Source organism: Dermochelys coriacea, chromosome 3 (genome assembly GCF_009764565.3).
Source record: "Dermochelys coriacea isolate rDerCor1 chromosome 3, rDerCor1.pri.v4, whole genome shotgun sequence".
NCBI lineage: Eukaryota > Metazoa > Chordata > Testudines > Dermochelyidae > Dermochelys > Dermochelys coriacea.
In genome coordinates, this window is record NC_050070.1 from 141,128,602 (window position 1) to 141,151,366 (window position 22,765).

General features: G+C 41.3%; 1 protein-coding gene and 1 long non-coding RNA gene across 3 annotated transcripts in view; both read right to left on the minus strand.

Moving 5' to 3' along the window:
* Positions 1-22,765, minus strand: part of PLD5 (phospholipase D family member 5) — a 271,123-nt gene that overhangs the window by 241,868 nt on the left and 6,490 nt on the right. The window lies entirely within an intron of this gene.
* On the minus strand, positions 3,905-6,663 carry LOC122459432. The gene is made up of 2 exons (XR_006280136.1): positions 5,283-6,663; positions 3,905-4,500 (listed from the first exon to the last, which is right to left on the minus strand). It is a non-coding gene; the product is annotated as an uncharacterized LOC122459432 (long non-coding RNA).

Here is a 22,765-nt window from a genome sequence, read left to right on the forward strand (position 1 = left end):
TGTCCAGAGCCTCACTGAAAACAGGATCAATTCATTCTATATTTTCCTTTCTTGATGAGCTGCAGAACTCAAATCAGGAAAAACTAGATGACCACACTTAATTTTAATACTTTATTTATTTTAAATAAGGTGCATATAGGAGTCTCTCCATTCCCAAGAGTCAATAGGAATGAAAATTACAGTACTTCCAGCAGCAGAGTAAGGCCTTGTCTACACTGCCACTTTACAACACTGAAACTTTCTTGCTCAGGGGAGTGAAAAAACACCCCCCTGAACACTGCAAGTTTCAGTGCTGTGAAGTGGCAGTATAGACTGTGCTCCCAGCGTTGGTAGCTATTCCCCTCGTGGAGGTGGGGGGGGGTTTTCTTGTGATGCCGCGACTACACAACCACTAGAATGCTAGTGAAGACATACCCTATGAGAGAGACAAAGTGAGTGAGGTAATATCTTTTATTGGACCAACTTACAAGCTTTTGAACTACACAGAGCTTTTCTTCTTCAGATCTGGGAAAGGTAATCAGAGGCACAGAGCATGACAACTCAATACAAGGTGGAACAGATTGTTAAGCATAAGAGTTAACATATGTTGCCAGGGATCATTCAAAATGAAGTGGGCCATTAACACTTCTGCAGTAATAGGACAAAGGAGGGTTAGTGGGTTAGAGATTGTTATAAAGAGACATGAAACCAGTATCTCTATTCAGTCCATTATTTTTAGTGCCTGGACTAGACACTGAAAACCATGGACTCAGTAGGGATACTGGTTTTATGTCTCTGTCCTAACAGCAGAGGTGTTGAAGGACCATTCAAAATGAAGTGAGCCATTGCAACGTGTGTTAACTCTTATGCTTAATAATCTATTCTACCTCATATTTAGCTGTGACACTCTGTGTACTTTTCCCAGAACTAAAGAAGAAGAGCTCCGTGTAGCTCAGAAGCTTGTCTCTGGACATATATACAATACAAACTTTGGTCAACACAAGCTACATCAGTCAAAAGCCGACACAGTTAGCATATCATTTGTGCAAGAATGCTTGTGCTGATGTACAGTGCGGTGCACCATAGGTAGGTATACCAGTGTGCCACTCACCATTCTCCAGTACATCATCTTTTGGGAAATTTTGGCAATGCATTGTGGGGCAGAAATGAGTCACACAGAAATAACTGGGAGCAAGGGGTAAAATTCCCAGTGTGCAACTGTTTCCATCCCATAATTTCATCTAACACCAATAATTTTCATGCCTTTTTTAAGAATCCTACAAGCATGCAAGGCCCTCCTCACTCTATGCCATCTCTGACAGAAACATGGAGCCTACAAAGCTCTGCACTAATGTCATAAACGTTGCAATTATGGGATGCACAATTCTTCAATATTTTCACAGCTGTAAGATCCACCAAATCAGCAGGGAACATGATGATTTCCTGGATTGCTGTGGAGAACCAATTCAAGGTTGTTGTTGGCATTCATGGAGCAGGTACAGATGGCGGAACACATCTTCTAAGCACAAGAAATGAGCACTGACTGTTGTAATGTAAGCTTGGGATAACGAGCAGTTGTAGAACTTTTGGATGAGAAAGGCCACATTCCTGGATCTGTGTGCTGAGCTTATCCCAGCACTCCAGTGCAGGGACACCAGAATGAGAGCGGCATGGACAGCTGAGAATTGAGTGCCAGTCAGACTGTGGAAACTTGCAATGCTGGATTGCTACCTCCGAGTAGAAAAACACTTTGGAGTTGGAAAATGCACCATAGGGGCCATTGTGACATGGAAGCATGAAGGGCCATTAATCATTAATCACAGCATTCTTGCCAGTAAGTTAAAGTATGGGCTGGATGAATGGACGATAAGGTTGATAGAAAGCTGGCTAGATTGTCGGGCTCAACGGGTAATGATCAATAGCTCCATGTCTAGTTGGCAGCCGGTATCAAGTAGAGTGCCCCAAGGGTCGGTCCTTGGGCTGGTTTTGTTCAATATCTTCATTAATGATCAGGAGGATAGTGTGGATTGCACCCTCAGCAAGTTTGCAGATGACACTAAACTGGGAGGAGAGGTAGATACGCTGGAGGGTAGGGATAGGATACAGAGGGACCTAGACAAATTAGAGAATTGGGCCAAAAGAAATCTGATGAGGTTCAACAAGGGCAAGTGCAGAGCCCTGCGCTTAGGACGGAAGAATCCCATGCACCGCTACAGACTAGGGACCGAATGGCTCAGCAGCAGTTCTGCACAAAAGGACCTAGGGGACAAGAAGCTAAATACGAGTCAACAGTGTGCCACTGTTGCCAAGAAGGCCAGTGGCATTTTGGGGTGTACAAGTAGGGGCATTGCCAGCATATCAAGGGACATGATCATTCCCTTCTATTCTACATTGGTGTGGCCTCATCTGGAGTACTGTGTCCAGTTTTGGGCCTCACACTACAAGAAGGATGTGGAAAAATTGGAAAACGTCCAGCGGAGGGCAACAAAAATGATTAGGGGACTGGAACACATGACTTACGAGGAGAGGCTGAGGGAACTGGGATTGTTTAGTCTGCGGAAGAGAAGAATGAGGGGGAAATTTGATAGCTGCTTTCAACTACCTGAAAGAGGGTTCCAAAGAGGATGGATGTAGACTGTTCTAGATGTGGTAGCAAATGACAGAACGAGGAGTAATGGTCTCAAGTTGCAGTGGCGGAGGTTTAGGTAGGATATTAGGAAAAGCTTTTTCACTAGGAGGGTGGTGAACCATTGGAATGTGTTACCTAGGGAGGTAGTGGAATCTCCTTTTTAGAATTTAAGGTCAGGCTTGACAAAGCCCTGGCTGGGTTGATTTAGTGGGGGATTGGTCCTGCTTTGAGCAGGGGGTTGGACTAGATGACCTCCTGAGGTCCCTTCCAACCCTGATATTTTATGATTTCTTCCATGCAGGGCTGTGACTCTTGGCAATCTGCAGGATGTAGCATATGGATTTTCAGCAATGAAATTCTCAAACTGCAGTGAATCAATAGATGGCACGCAAATACCTATTTTGACATCACAACACCTTGCCACAGAATAAATCAACAAAAGGGCTACTTTACTATGGTTATGCAAGAGTTGGTGGATCACTGGGGATGCTTCACTGACAACAGTGTTGGCTGGTCAGGGAAGGTGCACAATGCTTGCATCTTTAAGAACAGTGTTCAGAGAGCTACAAGCGAGGACTTTCTTTCCTGACCAGCGGATTACCATTGGGAATATTGGAATGTCAGTAGTGATCTTGCAGGACTCAGCTTAGCCCATGCATCCCTGTTTCATGAAGCTTGGCAATGACCATCTTGACATCACCAAGAAAAGATTTAACTATTGGCTCAGCAGGTTCAGAATGACAATTGAATGCATTTTTGGTAGATTGAAAGGTTGCTGGTGTTTACTCACAAAATTGGACCTCAGTGAACAAAACACCCCAACAGCCATAGCTGTCTGCAGCGTCCTGCACAATATCTGTGAAGCAAATGTGGGAGAGTTGGTGCTGGGGTGGAGGGCAGAGTTGGAGCAGCTGTCTTCTGACTTTGACCAGCCAGACATAAGGGCTATTAGAAGAGCTCAACATGGAGCTATCCGGATCATGGAGGCTTTGAAAGAGCACTTTAACACTGAGCCAGTGTTATGGTGTACTATGCTCTAACTGGCCCTGCAGTTTATGGGCCAGTTAGCAATTGTGTAGTGCTTGGAGTACTTCCATGAATATAACATTATTAATGCCCCTATTAATTTGTGGTACTTGTATATTTATGAGTATTACACTTTGTGTGTCACACTGTGCAGTAACAAAGTTGTTTTCAAAACCACTAGGCACTCTGCAGCATGTTATGAACTGATAAAGATGAATTATTTTCAAAATAGAATTGTATTCAGTAATAAAATCAGGGCAAAGAAATATCTGTGCAATTTAAAAGCAAATATATTTAAAAATTAATAAATTAATGAAATAGAACTTAACAAGGGGACAGAGCATTCATGTCCATTTTAACCTACAAATACCTACACATAGCAACCATGGCTTTCACCCATCAGAGTATGTGACGCTGTGGTTGTCCATGTTTCCCGGGATGGAGTGCTAGGGGTAGAGAAGCAGCCCCTGACATCACGTGGCATGCTGAGGGGGTTTGTACAGAAGTGTGGTAATGGCATTCTTCATTGACTGCAAAGAGAGGTCAGCCTGTTATTGTTGAACCTGTAAGTCTCCAGGAGCCTGCAGTATCTGTGTTTGCTGCCGGAGAAGCCCCATTATGTTCTGGTGCATCTTCCTTTCTTTTTCTTGCTAGCTTCGCAAGTCCTTTCTCCCGTCTTCTCTTTCCTTCCCCAGGCTGTCTGCAATGTTCAACCTCCAGGACCTTTCCTCACAGTCTGGTGCAGCATTGGCTTGCATGATCTTATTGAATGTGTCATCCCGAGTCCTCTTCTTTCTCCTCCTTATCTGGCTCAAGCATTTCAAGGGTGTGAAGGGGAAGTCCCCTCAAGGCTGCAACAGCAGCAGCTGCAGGTAAAACACGCAGACACCACTGTCAATATAGGCACAAGAGAAAGTTAAGATTCAGAACTCCCCCCCTCATTGCTCCCCATAAAAGTTTTAAAGAAGACATGTTTATTGACACTTCTGTGTCGCAGTGCTTTTGCATAGTGCCATTCACAGCACCAGCCATGGTGCATATGGCCCGCTGGGGTAAGGGAAATGAGGATGCAATTGCTCAGTTGCAGGAAACTATGAGTATTGGGTAATTGCACTGAACACTGGTACCCCCTTCCACAGGCAGTGGTGATTTTAGCAGATATCTCACTCCTGAGGTTAACAATGACAGAGAGCACAACTACTGCTGGCATCGCAAAGCTGCCTGGCCCCATAAGCAGCTAGCTTGTGTACTGCAATGGGTCTGCTCAAGTTATCACTGATTGGTGTGGGAAAGTGTCCCACTGTAGAGAAAGAAATAAGGGAGAGGAGTGCAGAGTGCCTGCATGAAAGTTTCATCAAGATCTCCCAGAAGGATTCAAGGGACATCCCTGTGTACACAAACAAACTGCCCTACATGCCCCTCCCTTTGCCTAACTCTGCAGGGGAATGAAAAGCAGATAACGCTACCTCTCTGTTTTTACCACTACCTCTTCTAGAATGAGAAAATTAATGAAAAGTTGATATCTGCATCCTGTTAAGTTGGGGGATGCCACCGGGGATGCATCCTGTTAAGTTGGGGGATGCCATCATTACAATGGAAAATCCAATTACACACCTACCCGAGGTTCCTTCCCCTGCATCGCGCTCACCCGTGCTTGACTGCCAGGACTGCGGTGGAGTCTCTAACAGGTCCTGGCCATCAGCATAGCTCGACCCTCTCCAGTTGCATGTCCTTCTCCACACTGTTCACACCAGGGGGCTGTGACTTGGGCTTCGCAGAAGTATCCACAGTAGTCTGTGGGGTGGTAGTGGGGTCTCCACCAAGTATGGAATGCAGCCTTTTGTAAAGGTGCAGGTCAGCGGCTTGGTACTGGGTCGACTTTTCACCTCCATGGCTTTCTGATATGCCTGACTCAGTTCCTTCCTTTTAACATGGTGCTGCTGCTAGTCCCTGTCATATCCCTTCTCTTGCATCCCCCCCACAATTTGTTCATAGAGGTTCATGTTTCTACAGCCAGTCCATAGCTGTGCTTGCAAAGCCTCTTCTTCCCACAGGCCCAGGAGATCCAATATCTCCTGTCTACTCAAAGCTGGAGCGTGCCTGGAGCATATCACCAGCATGGTCAGCTGTGAAGTTGCACACAACAGAGGAGAGCTGCTAGGTGTGCTCACCAAGCTGGAAAGTCAGGAAAAGGCATTTCAAAAATTTACAGGGCTTTAAAGGGGAGCGGGACCTTCAGGCTCTGTGAACCCTGAGCAGTGGAGTTCAAAATTGTGACCAGAGTGCTCAGTGTTGCGCATTGTGGGACAGCTGCTGGAGGACAGTTAGGGTCAATAAAGGCAAGACAGTGTCTATGCTCACCCTGCATAAACCTCAGTACATCAACCTTGGCTTTACGCTGTTCAGGGAGGTAGTATTATGGCATTGCTGTAATGGAGCATTTGCATCAGTGGGAGAGAAATTTAAGTGTAGATACATGCCCAGCTAGGCGATGCAAGGCAACTTACATTGATGCTACTTTGTAGTGTAGACCAGGCCTCTGTCTCTATCAACAGAAGTTGGTCCAATAAAAGATTATCTCACCCACCTTGTCTCTGTGAATATTCTTGATATTTAGATCCAGCAAGGAAGATTTTTATTATCTACGTGATCATTCTCATCCGATACCCTGAAGATTCTGCAACGTTTAAACATTCTCAAGCTGAGTCTAAGTCCCAGGCTAGCACCCTACCATTGGCCCTTCCTTCCTCTCATGACAGATTGTTTGGCCACATGGAGGATCCTCCAGACCTCCCTCTCACAACAAAGGAAAAAGAAAATAGATTTAAAGACAAACCAGCCAAACTGTAGTAAATTTGTTTGTTCTGAACCATTCCTATCTGCATGATAGCCAGAGGAGATTTCTGACAGGAGATTTTTCCCTGCTTTATTGTTTACTAGCTCTGTGCTCAAACTCCAGCATCTCCACACAGTCAGGGCAGCCCAGAGCTCAGGAGCCAAGCAGCCAATAAGGGGGCAGAAGACCCACACTTTTCATTCTCTGCCCCCCCACACCTCCTCCCACCAGGGATGTGGACTAGCAGGTATACACTCTAGTACCCCATTGCCACAGCCTACTGATGGGGCTACCCAGCCTCTGCTTATGCCACGTGATGCACTGCACCCCTTACTGGGCTGGAAGGAGGCCGGGTCGACATTTCTCCTCACAGCTTTCTCGCCCTCCTCTGAGCAGCCAGCCCTGGATGGATGAAAGAGAAAACAACCCAGGCAGGGAGGAACAAGTAAGGTGGTAAAGGGCCACTTGGCCCCCATCACCTCTCTTCATTCCCCCGGCTCCTGTTATCCAAGTGTGTGTCAGCCCATGTGCAATCAGCTTTGTTCTCTGTGGGATTCAGGCAGACCAAGTGACTTAGGTTATAACTTTGCCTTGTGGCTATTTGGTTCATTTCCCCCCCACCACACACACTTTTTTTTTAATTATTATTATTAAAAAAGCCTTTTGGTTACACCTCGGTCATGAGTTGAAGCTTTTCTCCACCACAATGTCTAGGCTGGAAATTTCAGGGCGAGGAAGGGGTTAAAAATGTAAACGGAAATTCTTACATAATCAGTTTGCCAAGGGCTTTAAGAAAACAACAAATATCAGGAAAGTTGGCAACAGGAGCCATGACAGTGTTATCCAGACGTATTACAAAAAGCATTGGGCAGACAGACACATACACCAGGTCTGCTCACCTGTCAGGAGCTGGGCTTGGGCTGCTTCCGGTCACATGCCAGAATGAAGGAAGGGATTCCATGGAGGAATCTGGGGCACTGGAAGAAGTGTTTGAGTTCCTGCAAAGGATTGGGGGAGCAATACCTTTTAGGACAACAGCTACAGGTGTTGCGTTTATGACCCCAACACAAGCCCAGAGATGAATCTAGGAATTGTTCTGGTGCATACTGAGGTCACCCTGTGAAAAAGCTTATGTTTCACTGTGATTGACACTCAGACATTGCATACTTTTATCTTTAATCTCTACAGCGCTGCCTTTCTATCACTTGTTTCCTTTAAGCTGAATATTGCATTGATTCACGTACCAGGTGCTGCTACAGAAAAGAGCATGTTATTTATATATTTGGTCAAGTCATCTAGAGCAGGTTCTCCTGTGCTCTCCACCTGTCTTTTGCAAACCAATTCCCCTAATTCAAACTATCCCTATGCCAAACGGCATTAAATAGAAGAAAGACCATTAGGATCACCGTCATCCCCATTACAGGGTGAGCAAAGGTTCTCAGAGTCTTTGGGATTCAGAGGGCCCCCTAATCCCTGTGCCAGACTGCCACACTCTTATACTGAATAAGTAATTTATTCCTCACATAGTTCCACAGAAATTGAACAAAGTGTTCTTTTTGTTTGCATCCATCTTTGAGAAGCATCTTGCTGCAGTAAAGAGGGCTCCCCTACACTGGGGAATACTCCCTGCTGCTCGAACACCAGGGAGTTTGTTCTAATCAGTGCTCAGCTCCCCATTCTTCCTATGACTCATACAGAATGCTTCACAGGCAGCTGAGCACTGGTTCAAACTATTACTTCTGGGTCAGAACAGCAGGAAAGATTCTGCATGCAGGTGGGCTTTCATTCTTGACACAAGACTTCTTACAGATTCCCTTCTATAGGGCTGTGGAGAGCTTGGCAGGGAAACGGGGGTGACAGATCAGAGAAGGAGAGAGGAACAGAAAGGGGCAGAGCCAGGGAGAAGAGGATAGTGGGCTACAGGAGCAAGGAAAGGGAGATGAAGTGATCTAGGCAGAGGCTTGAAAGGGGGAGATGGAAAGGAAACAATGAAAAGGGAAGGGAGACTAAATGAAAAGTAATAGCAGAAGGATGGAGGGAACAAAGGGGAGAGGGAGGCAGGATAGGTAGAAATGGAATGGAGAGTGGGGGGGAAAAGTGAGACAGTAGGGGAAATAGAGAGAAAGAAAAACCAAATGGCATGGAAGAGAATCAACTGTTCTGGGGGCCATTAAATTCTCTGATGAAGAAGCTCTCTCACTGTACAGTAGTATTATTTGGTTGAGGGACTGTCATGTTTGCAGCCTCTATTACAGTGTAGACAACACTTAAGTTTTTATTGCAAGTTTTGCGATATTTGGTTTTTTTCTTAAAGTTCCATCTCCTGGAGGTTCATTGTTAGGTGAGAATTCTCAGCATTTGTTTAAAGAGGAGAATTACATTTCCAGCTCTCATGGTTGCAATGAAAAAAAAAAAAAACACTTAAAAATGTGACCTAACTTTACCCTAGAGACTCAAAAACCAGAAGGCAAATAAACAGAACACCAAATTTATTATTGTTATTTTTAAATCTCATTATTTTCATGGCCAGGTCTTGACTTTTGAATGCCTGGGGTGGGAAACACTCGGTAAGTATATCACAAGTTCCCCCTAGGGGTGCCAGTGCAACAGGAGGAAAAAAAAAAGTCACAGAATAAATTAATTTCCATCCCTGAAAATGGCTATTCTGTATTATTGTTCAACAAAGAATATTGAGGCAAGAAATTGTGCCTCTCCTCCTCCTCCAAGTGCAGATATTCCATGCTGCTTGGAAGTTCCAGTTAAATTCCCTATTTCACTTATTTGATTTAGAGGTAGGATATTATGCATTTCCTAGTGCATGTCATAGCAGGGATGAAAATCATGTCACACTTTAGGTTGCCCAGTAAGAACCCACAGTTTAATAAGTATGCCACTGGACTAGTGGCTATTCTGGAATGAGTCTCATTTTTTCATGGAAAATTTCAAACTATCTTGGTTTGATTCTGTATCATAACAGAACCAATTTGAAACTTCGAAATTGCTCATGAAACAAAATTCTTGTTTTCTGGCCAGCCCTAATGCACACAATTTTCTAGATTTACTTGATCTCTAATTAGCAGACATGCAGCATTTTTATTTACAAGTCTATGTTGGGATTTCAGTGCATAACTTTAGGTAACAATGGTTTGAAAAATTTGGCTATAATTTCTAGCCCTGGTGGTTCACAAGATTCTAGACCTTAACTCTCTCCAGGTCTGAAAACAGCAAATGTTATTCACCTTTGGGGAGAAGGAAGAAAATATTTTTGTGACAAAGATTTTTTCTTTAAAAAATAAAGAAGTGGCTACTTGAAACTGCTCACATGTTTGGAATATTAGCAATAGTCCTATCTGAGATGGGATTAGTGGACAAAAAGGTACAAATATGTTATCTCCTAGCTGTAAGTAAAGCTGATTAAAACTGCAGTTTTGTCAAAGTCAAAACATTTCATGAGAATGTGTTGGTTTCAATTAAATTGTCAATGAGAAAAAGTTGAAACAATTCATTGAGACTCATTTCATTTTGATAAAGTAAAATATTTCATTTTCACTTTATCATTTCAATTAATTTCAGTAGACTTTTCGTTTACCGATTTCCTAAACAAAGAAAATTCAGTAGATCTAAAATCAAGATTTGTGGACTTCAGTAACCCAGCTAGAGGTTATGGGTCTATTACAGGAGTGGTGGGCAAGGCTCTGTGGCCTGCAATGTGCAAGAGGTCAGTCTGCAGGATCACGATGGCTCCTTCTGGCCTTAAAGTCTATGAGACTTCTATGTTATAATATACTAGCAGGTCATACACTTCATTGCACATGTAGGCCAAGCTGGCAGGTGGTGGGAGGAACAGGAAAACAGTCTCTATCCCTGAATCTGTAGTAATTTACAGGATACTGCCACTAAGCCTAATTTTATTGTTACGTTATCTAAGCTGCTCTTCTTCTCTTTGTTTTATCAGTTTCATATCAACAATTTCCCTCTGACAGTACCCATTTGGTGCTTCAGGCAGAGGAGACTGAACAGTAGCATTACGATATCAGAGAGAACTCAGCCAGTCATCACTCCCTCCTTCCAGTAACCCTAACCTTAAGCCCAAACCCTACCCCTGCTGCCTGCTTTGGCCATCTTGCTCTTTGACAGTGTCCATTTAGTGCTGCAGGCAAAGGAATCACTCTGCCTTCAACCCCAAATGGACATTGTTCAGATGAACTAAGAGTTTTGACTAGGCAAAGGTAAATGATCTTGCTTAAGCCAGGCATTGTGTGGAGGGAGCCATAGTAGAAATCTCCAGCCTCATGCCTACTCAATCAGCATAGCTTCTGATCTGAAGTAGCACCCCCACTACAGTCCTGAACCCCTGCATACTCTCAGCTTCCTCAAAGCACTCCAGAAATGACCTGCAGATTCATTTTAACCAACGGGATTGATGTAAATGAACTGGAGGGAAGAAGTGATGACTGCCTGAGGCCTAGTCCACACTGTACAATTAGGGCAACCCAGCTACGTCATTCCAGGATGTGAAAAATCCACACCCCTGAGTGATGTAGTTAAACTGAGCTAGCCCCGGTGTAGTCAGTGCTAGGCTGAGGGAAGAATTCTTCCATCAATCTAGGTACTACCTCCTGGGGAGGTGGATTACCTACATACTTCCATTGGCATAGGTAGCATCTACACTCAAGCACCACAGCAGCACAGTTGTAGTTTCAAGTGTAGACAAGCCCTGAGTTGCCTCTGCCAAGGCTTCTATGCATACAGCATCAAATGGGCACTGTTTGGAAACCAGGCTTTTCCAAGTATTCTGTATTTTCAACTGTCACCAAAATCAATTGGTTCTTCCCACTGAATTGATCAGGTGTGCTCTTCAAAAGTAGCTGTGTTACAGACAGAGAAATGCCATCAAGCCAAGTGTTAGGCCTCACTTCTCACTTTGCTCAGCCAATCATATTTAATATTTTAATATAAAAGGTCAAACACAAAATTAATGAAAAATGATAAAATCAAATCACCACATTTTTATATTCTCGAAACAACATTTCAACATTACTGAAACAATTTGATGTTATTGGATCCCTTTGTTTCAATGTTCCTAAATCAAGTTCTTCTGAATTTTCATTTTGCAGGAAATGTCAAAACTCAGCTTTGAGTCCACTCAGAACAAGTCTGAATTTCCCAAAGGAAGGACATTTTGGTTCCAATTGCTAAGGTATCACATGCTGTAGAAAGAAAGGAAGTTAATTCTGTGGGTTTCAAGACCACATGTCACATAAATAGAAAATCCATGATAGCATGACATGGTATAAAAGTTTTATCAGCATGACTGGTATGGCTGAATTACTTGCTAGCAGTGAAACTAAGAGTGAATTACACAGTGTGTGAGACAGAGTAAAACTGCCAGGAAAGAATTAAGGGCTCTTCGTGCCACATGGTTCAGCAGGGAACTTATGGAAAGCATGCAGCCTCTTTCCTGGGGATGCAGGCAAGGGAAATGTCTCTGGGGGCTGCAGCTCACATTGGTTAGGGGAATTGCTTTGTTTTATGGTGCTCACAAGTTTGTGTTCAAACAATAAATTGTATCCTGAGGCAATGGCCTGAAAAGACATGGGTGTGGCACTGATTCGTTCCTGGACTGGTGCAATAAGCTAATTTACGAAGTCATGCCAAAGAAGCACCAATAAAACCATACCTCATGACAGATTCTGTATACACTATATTCTACAGGAAGATTATTTTAGAATTTTATAACTGCAGATTTTTATATCACTCCATCTGTAAACCATGCTCCCTTAGTACCATCACTCCAACTTGTAGTCCGTCATAAACAGATATAGGTAAGATAAGTACTGATTAATGCTGCAATGCAAATAAACAGGCCCATTGCCTGTAAGGCAATTTGCTTAGCTAATCAAGACCTAAGTAGCTTGACATAAGTATAACATGGCAACAATGATGTAGGCAATTGCTGGGTAAGTTCTATTTAACTGATGCTTTAACCTTGGTTAACACAGGGAAGTAATACCACATTATTGATATTTTAGGATAAGTTTAAGGAATAAGTATGATTAAACATAGAAATACCATGGCAACTAATTGATGCACATGCTAGTGAGGTAAATATGCAAGTAACCAACTAACAGTGTGTACCCCTAAAAGATAGAGTGCAGAAGCTTAAATAAGGAAGATGGGAAGAGAGACAGGAATATGCATAAAATACAGGAGCATCCTATATGCTGTGGCATACACTGGAACACGAAAGACTGGTGACCCACCATCACTCATACCACTTATTTCAGGATCCAGGGCTGGACATTCTATATTATATTTCTTTTCCTTATCATATTGCAGTATTCATGGGTTCATCAGATTATTAAAGTAAATGTGATTAGCCTAAACTGGTTCTCATGTGCTCATCAGGTCTCTCATCCTGAGAAGACTCATAATATAGTAACTAATCTGGAGGCTGAACCCTTTCAGTCTCCTGCCTACTAAATTGTAATTCCCAAGCTACAGATTTTGGCTACAAACTGCACCAGACATGGTAGCCAGGAACGTCTTATTTAAGGGATATGCCTTATCTAGTACCTAATAATTTGCATCCTGTAACAAAGCAACACAGGACACATTTTTCCCATACTTCAGCAAAAATCATACACAGGATGGTACACTCTGATCCAGATGATTTTGTACCAAAGACAAAAGATGGCAGGGTTTAAAGAAAAGGAGTACTTGTGGCACCTTAGAGACTAACAAATTTATTAGAGCATAAGCTTTCGTGACCTACAGCTCACTTCATAGCTCACGAAAGCTTAAGTTCTAATAAATTTGTTAGTCTCTAAGGTGCCACAAGTACTCCTTTTCTTTTTGCAAATACAGACTAATACGGCTGCTACTCTGAAACCTGTCATTATGCAGGGTTTAAAGAAACGTTGCCCCATGGTATTTATACAATTGTCCTTTATTTCTTTGAAAATGTATGAAGTCAGTCAATCTAGACCTACGTAGAGAAAGGAAAAATAATACATTTTAAGCACTCTCTAAAACTTTTGGTTACATCTCTTACAGTGTTGTGAATATTAGCTTCATAAACTCATGACTTACCAGATCTTTTCCCCTTGGAAAGACTTTCCATAGAATTTCCAGCACCATATGGGTCAGAAGATATTGTACCTCAAATCCATCACTGGTCTAGGACTGACCATTGTCTATCCTGACTGCGTCACCACTTGGCTCATAGGTGCACATGATAAATGAAATTTAGCAAATGAACACCAACAACATACCCTATATGGAGTGTGTTTCTTAATGTTTTAGGGGATGTTATAGCATTGCCTTTTGGAATTACAGAATTTGGCAATACCATTAGCTTTGTCTTATACATCACTCACATTCAAACCCATATATCCATGTTTATTCCTTAATTTGATCACATAATTGATTCACCCCCAGAGACAACTGTTCATCTGTTATTTGTTTTTGACTACTGGCTTAAGCAATATTTAAGCAGATGCACATCTACACTTAAAAGAGCATAAAACATTGAAATGAAGGAATTCAGGAATTAGAGAAAGAAAGAATCCCCATTTAATTTTTTGGTGGGTGAGGTTTTTCTCCAAAACACACTTTCTAATAGGAAATTAAATTTTGTCAATGGGGGGGGGGGGAGTGAAAAAATGGTCAAGTCAGGTTTTATTTCTCAGCTTTGTTTGGCTACAAATTTAATTACCAGTGATAACTAATTGCAATGGCAGCTGAAAGAAATGAAAATGTACCCATCTGAAAATATAGCAAGTTCTCCCTACCACCTTCTTCTCTGTCCCCCATCCTGGCAATTTTGAGTCCCAGTCCTTCTCCTTCTGAATTTGTTTGGGTTCCCATCCCATTTTCTATGTTGTGCCTGCCCTGCCAGTCTTACACCTGTTGCTCCTCACATTAGGGTCCTTCCTATCCCTTACAATAATTTACTGGAGAAGCTCTAATGCTGCAGCAGTGGAGGGGGGGGAACAGAAGGTGTTCTCAGGCCACTGACTCCAGTTGTTGACTTGATGGTCCAGAAAGCTAGAACAGAACAGGGCCAGAGATGAGGGCATTAGTCAGCTGGATTCTTCCCCCATCCCTCTTACACTGGTGCAACGCAGTTGGACTCTGCAGCCACATCCTTTACCGCAGTTCAGTAGTGGCTGAACTCCTAAGACCCTTACTGAGCACACATGATTACTCCTCTTCTCCTGTGGAGCTGTGCTGAAAATGTAATCTAGCACCACTTGACCTCAATGGGTATAGTATCAAGAAATGAGTGACTGGGCGGCTGAGGAAGGTTGCTCTCAGATTGCTCCCTTCTACTCTATCAGGTCAGCAACTGGCCAGAGTGCTGAGTGTAGGCAGTGCCAAAGGATATGGCTCACAAGAAACCCCAATGACTCATTCTCCCCAAGCAAAATAGTACTACTTGGGGAGAAGCAGACCATTAGAAAGCTGCATGATTCCTGTGATTGTGCAATGAATTTAAAGTGCTACAAAGATATGTTGTGTTTACTATGATTAGCAGGGTTGACAACGGTGACGTCTAACTCATTCACTGTATTCACTGTCTGTCACGTATTAAAAATAGAAATGCACATTCATCCATTATTAGCAGCTTGTATTATCATAGCACCTCTGGACTCAAACCAAGATCAGGCCCCCCACTGTCCACTTACTATTTAAGGATACATAAAATATGTCAGAAATCAAATCAGTGCAGGAAACGAGTGACTGATCGACTTATTACCAGCTAATGTTGCAATCCTCTTCCCAGCACTATATGTTAATATTTCCACTCTGAATAGGGTTTAACCCCCCTTTGAGAAATTCAGAGTGTCCAATTTATCAGAATGGCAGGAAGTTATTGAATTGCCATCACTTTATTAGAAGCAAGTCTTCGTTTTTTATTATTCTATTAAGTGTTTTAATTATAAATGGAAAGAAAAATAATGAAATGCATAAAACTACAGAAACTAGAATAGCATTGTTGCTATTTATGATCTACAATAACTACATAAATAAGGAAACAAGCTGTTGATTACATTGCCTTAGTTCAATCAGAAACCAGAAATAAGGCCTTCCGCAACATATTTGCGGCTCATGCTTTTTAGCAAGGAAATTGCATAGCTGATTTAAGTGTCCATTTATATTCCACTTTACAGACATAATATTAGAGAGACAAGGTTCAATTCTATTGAACCAACTTCTGTTGGTGACACAGACAAGCTTTTTAGCTTTACATGGAGTTCTTCTTCAAGTCTAGGAAAAGTCCTCAATGTAACAGCTAAATACAAGGTGGAAGAGATTGTTTAGCATAAGTAGTTAACACATGTTGCAAAAGACCATTCAAGGTGAAGTGGGCAGCTAACACCTCTGCAGTCGTAGGACTGTTTTTATTAAGTTCAGGATTTTTAGTGTCTATCAGAACTATGAATTTAAACTCCTAGGCTCATTTTTAGAAGATGTGTGGGTTTCTTTGTGGATGAGGACTCAGAGGTCAGATATGGAGTGATTGTTTTGTGAAAAGTGTTCGCTCCTAGGTGATCTTGTGTTTTTCTCTTGTGTAATTTTTCTGTGTGAATTCATTTGAGGATGTATTGATTGTCTCATTTCACTCACATAATTATTGGAATATTTAGTGCACTGGATGAGGTATACCCCATGTTGTGACAGGCATGTGTAGGATCCATGGATCTCTAAAGATAGGTGCGGTGATCTGTGGGTTTCTTGTATATAGTTGTCTGTAGGTTTCCATTGCTGAAGCTGATGGTGGTGTTCAGAAAATTGATGCTGGCATGGGAGTGTTCTAGAAACTGTTTGATGGATGGGTGGTGATGGTTGAAGTTGTGGTGGAAATCAGGTCATTGGTCCAGAAGATGAAAACATACCTGAGATACATCGGTTATATCATTGGTTTTGTGATGCACTTGCCCAGAAATTCTTCCTCAAGGTGGCCCATGAAGAGATTGGCATATTGGGGAACCATCCTAGTGCCCACTGTAAAATTGTTATGGGTGAGGATGAAATGGATGAATTTAATGATGACTTGGGGCGGGGGGGGGGGGGGGAGAAGAGGAATCTGCATATTGTCCAGTAACCATCCCAAACACATCAAGAAATCAGTTATCTGCAGCCAGGCACACAAATACCATACACTATGTTCCAAGAAGGAAGTCTGCAATACACACCTTAACACACTTAAAACTGCCTTCACTAAACAAGGACACCCCAACAGAGAAGTAGATTGCATCATGGAACAGTCACCTAAATACCCCGAGAGAACCTGCTTCAATACGGGGAAAACACCCTCTGACTGTACACCCCTAGTTGTCACCTACCTCTACACACTAGAACCCATATGGGATACCATTAAACAATTACAAACCATGCTCAACTGGGTCCACATACTAAAGGAAATCTTTCCTAAACCCCCTCTTCTGGCCTTCAAACAACCCCCTAACCTTTCCAAGTTCATCTTCAAAAACAAGCTCCCCACTAGGGTTGCCAATCCTTCAGGAATTAAAGATTATATCATATAATGAAACCTCCAAGAATACGTCCAACCAAAATTGGCAACCCTGCTCCCCACAGACCAGAACACACCGATTCAAAGCGGCACCAAAACAAAGGTGCAAAACTTGCAGACATATCTCCACTGCTACCCACCTTGTCTTAGATATCTTAAAGACCGACATGGCTACAACAGCACTGCAAATAATATCATTACACTTTCACATGTGTGTACTATGCACACACACACTTTACACATACAGGATTTAAATTTTTTGCATGTTGTACAAAAAACGTGAGTATAAAACTATATTTATTGTGACCTTTAAGAGATTAAAGAAGTGTTAAAGTTTTAGAAGACAAAAATCCATACATTCTCAACACAAGTGTAATATTTTGATTAAAGACTCAGGTACTAACCACTAGGTTTTTGCACAGCAATATAAAATTATACTTTGCCAGAGGGGAATTAATGAATCAATCAATCTACATACAGTAAAATACCGAAATCTTATTAAAATACTTCTTCAAAATGAGGTGTATACAGTCAAAACTAGATTATATACTGTAAATTGCATAAACATTTCATCAAAACACAAAAGCATTAAATCTCTGAAAAGTTCAGATAGCTATTGCATCACTACGTTAACATTCCCAAATCCTGTGTTATATTTGGAAACCTCCCTAATAGTCACAATAAAGTACTGAGTGCCAAATCCCAAAAGATTCAGAGTTTTAGTTTACGTAGATAAGCATCCAGATGTTCCGGGATGAAATCCTAGCCTCTCCAAAGTCAATAGGAGTTTTGCCACTGATTCAGTGAGGCCAGGATTTCACCCCAGATTTTTTTTTTCCTGAACCTCTGAAGCTCTCCAGTTGGCAGCATAACCCTCCTTACCTTACCTGCAGAGTTACTTTCCCAGTGGGAAAGGCACAGCCATCAGCCAGCCAACCAAATCCAGCAACAGGGTCACTTTTTCAAGGAGCAACAAGCTGACTCACTCCTCACATGGCCTCCATTGTCTCTCCCGCTCAACTCCCTCAATCCAATCTCAAATTATTTGGATTGCCCAGTCTAAGGGTATACAATGGGTTGAAAACTCCGCTGTTTTTTCCCAATTTCAAAAAGGCAGTGCAGCAGGACTCCAGTGAATCTCACTGCTCCAAAACATGGGAACATTATGCCCAACAACTTTCAAAAGAGGTTACCTGAAGTGTAGAATTTTCAAAGTACCTAAATCCCATTTCCAAAAGTGACTGATCTAGGAGCCCTAAATCCCTAATGACAGGTTTCAGAGTAGCAGCCGTGTTAGTCTGTATTTGCAAAAAGAAAAGGAGTACTTGTGGCACCTTAGAGACTAACAAATTTATTTGAGCATAAGCTTTTGTGAGCTACAGCTCACTTCATCGGATGCATTTGGTGGAAAAAATGCATCCGATGAAGTGAGCTGTAGCTCACGAAAGCTTATGCTCAAATAAATTTGTTAGTCTCTAAGGTGCCACAAGTACTCCTTTTCTTTTTGCTAAATCCCTAAGTGACTTTTGAAAACATGATTTAGACTCTTAAGTCACTTAGGTAACATTTTCAGAAGTGCCCAAATGGACTGTCTTCCAGGCCAAACCACTGAAGACGCCAGATAAGGGTTGCAGACATCTGGACCCACCATCCCAGACACTAGTATATCAGCCAGCATGGGTAAGACGTTTGGAGAAGAATGGTGAGGAAAGTGGAATGGCCCTGCTGGGTCTATGTATCTTATGCACTAATATGCCCCCTATCACTGCAGTATCTGACTGTCTCATGATCTTTAATATATTTATACATATGTCTATGTAACACAGAGGGAAGTGGGGGAAGATATTCCTTATATGAACCTTCCTAGACCTCAAAATTACTTATTGGGATGGGTGAACTCAACCAAAAGTGTTAGATATATTAGCCCACACAGAATTGTAGGACAGGAAGGGACCTCAAGAGATCATCTAGTCCAGTCCCCCTGCACTCATGGCAGGACTAAGTATTATCTAGTCAAGTATTACAATTGAATACATGGTTTCAGAGTAGCAGCCGTGTTAGTCTGTATTCGCAAAAAGAAAAGGAGTACTTGTGGCACCTTGGAGACTAACAAATTTATTAGAGCATAAGCTTTCGTGAGCTACAGCTCAATTCATCCGATGAAGTGAGCTGTAGCTCACGAAAGCTTATGCTCTAATAAATTTGTTAGTCTCCAAGGTGCCACAAGTACTCCTTTTCTTTTTAATTGAATACATGACATATGTATTCTTTTGAAATTGGTTTAATTATCCCCAGAGCTAAGTTACACTGTACTGTATCAAAAGATGAGAACTGCAAAGCATTACTAACTCACAAAATGTTCTATACAGTGTTATGTAAATATTTTAGCATGCCTGCAGTGATTCCACCTTGTGGATATCATCCTATCTGCTCAACATAAACAGGGTTTAGCCTGCATCTGTACTTTGATGTAATCGCTCTTGATAAATTCTCTTGGTGCCCCATCTGTGCCTCTCTATTAAAAGGTATTTGTAGCAGTACACAGTGGAGACTAGTTAAGGGAACAGAGTTTTCATATAAAACTTCTGACCATAAGACATTGTGAAAACATTAGCAGTATGCATATTGTTTACCTAAACTTCAATGGGATTACTTATTCACAGGATCAAAGCACATGCTAAAGTCCCTTGCAGGATCAGTGCCTTAATGTCCACTATGCCAGAGATTAATTCTCATCTCAATTTACTGCTTAAGCACGTTTCTGCCCTGGAGTTAATACTTGGTACGCTGACTGAAGGGTGTCAGATGAAAAGCAGAAGGGAGCAGAAGCAGAGAGTCAAGGCTCGGTCACCTGCAGAGTTTATAAACTGTATTATAGGGCCAAGGTTGGGGTCAGAACTTCTGCTTAATGGCGCTTCTAAGCTTTGCAACCACGACACATTTTTTATATGCTCCGCAGCAGCTCATCTTTACACCCTGGTGTTTGGGCTCCAGTTTGCTACAGCCATGTATGTTCATGTGTAAGTCTATTCTACTTAAATTTTTATTGGCTATTGAATATATTTAGGTTGAGTTGGGGGCTAATTGAGAGACACTACTGTCAATTTTTTTTTTAAATCAGCGTTGTTCAAAACAGTGGAATATGAGATCCCACAGTTTCCCCCCTTATTTAATATAGGAAATAATTTCACCGTGTCAGATACCACTGCATGTTAACAGTAGCTAAATATCGACTGTTTAATGGCAACAATTCTATATAAAGACATTAAGATTTTTCTTTATACTGATGATTTTTCCAAGAAAATTGATACTGAAAATTAATTTAAAAAAAAAAAAAAAAAACTTTAGTATTAGGAAAAAAATTGAACCACCACTTTAGAAATTGTAGTTTTTTTCCTCTTTGAAATTAGAGAATTTTAATTCAAAGAACTTTGTTATAACTGAGTTAAGGTTATGCATTGATATCTTTTTTAAGACAACATAATTACAATTTAGGGACTTAAGTTTCTTCTATATGGCAACTTGTAGGGTTCTACCATTAGCAAGTGCAGGATAAGCCACAGAAAGGGGAAAACAATAAAGGCTGGTGTTGAAAACAGTTTTTTTGTGTAGGTTTCTTTAAATACAACTACAGTCACTTGACTTTCAAACAGTTAACTTTTGCTTTGAATTTTCTGTCTTACATCATCTGTTTTTATAACTACAATATTTGAACAATGTTATTTTACATCCACAGATCTCAATGTAGTACCTTAATTGTACGGTAAAGGCTTTTTACTGTGATTTCAAGATCACAAAGTACTTTTTGTAAGACTAGGAGAATAACCCCTAACCAAATGACAGCCGGGGTTACTATATTCTGACTATTTGAAACAGTGGGACTACTTGCATGAATAACAACTATTCCAGTGAATAAGTGTTCCCCCCCCCCGCCCCAAGGACATCACTTTAAAATCCCTCTACAATTTTAACTGAATAAAGAATTTTTCCACTTCCCATCTTGAAAGGTTATGCAGTAATTTCCTTGCACTGTTAAACAGTTACCATACTTCTGTGTTCTTTGGCTTTTTCCCTGCATCATTACTTTCCTGGGTTACCTCTGTTTTGTGGTCTCCAAAGAGAGTGATATCTTGAGGCAAAATAGCATTCAACAATTTAAAAAACAGACTTTTTGCAGCATGAAAACTAAACAAATGTGCTTTGCTTCGGGAAGAGTATCACGGGGAAGCATCTTGCGCCGGTATCACTGCTGTAGGGAGGAGCATCCGAATTACACTTTTTCAAATCACGTCTTCTAAAGCAGATCTGAAGCCCACTGAAATCAACAGAATTCATTCAACTAAATCCAATTGGCATTTGATCAGGCTCCTATGCCAAATGGAAATTTGTTATAAGAGCTGCAATTGTTTCATGAATAAGCTCCAAATGTTGGGAGCAAAACTGTCTACAAGCTTCCTGAATTCTCTCCCCTAGTTTACCTTTTATAGTACCATTTATTCAACTAAGTCAGTTCTTCTTTGGAACCTGGTAATATTACACCTAACCTTAAACAAGTGGTAATAGTTCCTTTGTTGCAACTTTTTCAACTGTCTAATATTTGCCTGATTTCCACTTCATTTTTTTAAATCTAAAGTGCTTGAAAAAGTAATTTACATTCCGATACAAACTCATCTCGGTCCATTTAACTCATGTAAAATACTAGTCACGTTGTAGAGCTCACCACAGCACAGAAGCTCCTTTTGGAAGGAGTGTAATGAATTACTGGAATCTGCTGATTCAGGATCTTTACCACTCTTACTTTTGTTATACCTTCCAGCCATTGATACTACCAACCATGGAATTCTTTTGACATATTTACAATCTATTGTTGGGTACTGAATTGACCTTGTTTGAATCCTAGTCATGATATCGGTCAGCAACAGTTATTGTGGATTGCTGTAGTTCTGAATTTCCTGCTTTGTGGTGTGATATATCTCAGCAATCAGACTCAGGACCTTCATTCCCATTATGTGTTAACATGTAACGTGTGATTGTTATGCATACATCATCAGTCCCTTAGATGAAGAATGCTATTATTCATTTAAATATGTTTTAACATGTGTTGAGAGATTAAGATATCAAAGTAGTTTGCTTATGAATTGCCTAGTTTTCCATTGCATGTATTTTGCTATGTAATGACAGATGTTAGACATAAACAATTGCTTAAAAGAAAATTTCAAATAGTTTTACAATCATTAAAATTTAATTTGTCAAGATCAAATTTCAGCTAATACAGAGGTGAAATGTAGGCTAATGTAAAGTATTTAAATTTTGTTATGGCCGTGAAACTTAAGAGAAATATTAGTTTCCTAGCTCTGTGTGTATGCGTCAGCCACAGTATTGTAAAACTCTAAAGGCTTAATCACAGGTTTCAGAGTAGCAGCCGTGTTAGTCTGTATTCGCAAAAAGAAAAGGAGTACTTGTGGCACCTTAGAGACTAACAAATTTATTAGAGCATAAGCTTTCGTGAGCTACAGCTCACTTCATCGGATGCATTTGGTGGAAAAAACAGAGGAGAGATTTATATACACACACACACACACACACACACACACACACACACACAGAGAACATGAAACATGGTGTTTCATGTTCTCTCTCTGTGTGTGTGTGTGTGTGTGTGTGTGTGTGTGTGTGTGTGTGTGTGTGTGTGTGTGTATAAATCTCTCCTCTGTTTTTTCCACCAAATGCATCCGATGAAGTGAGCTGTAGCTCA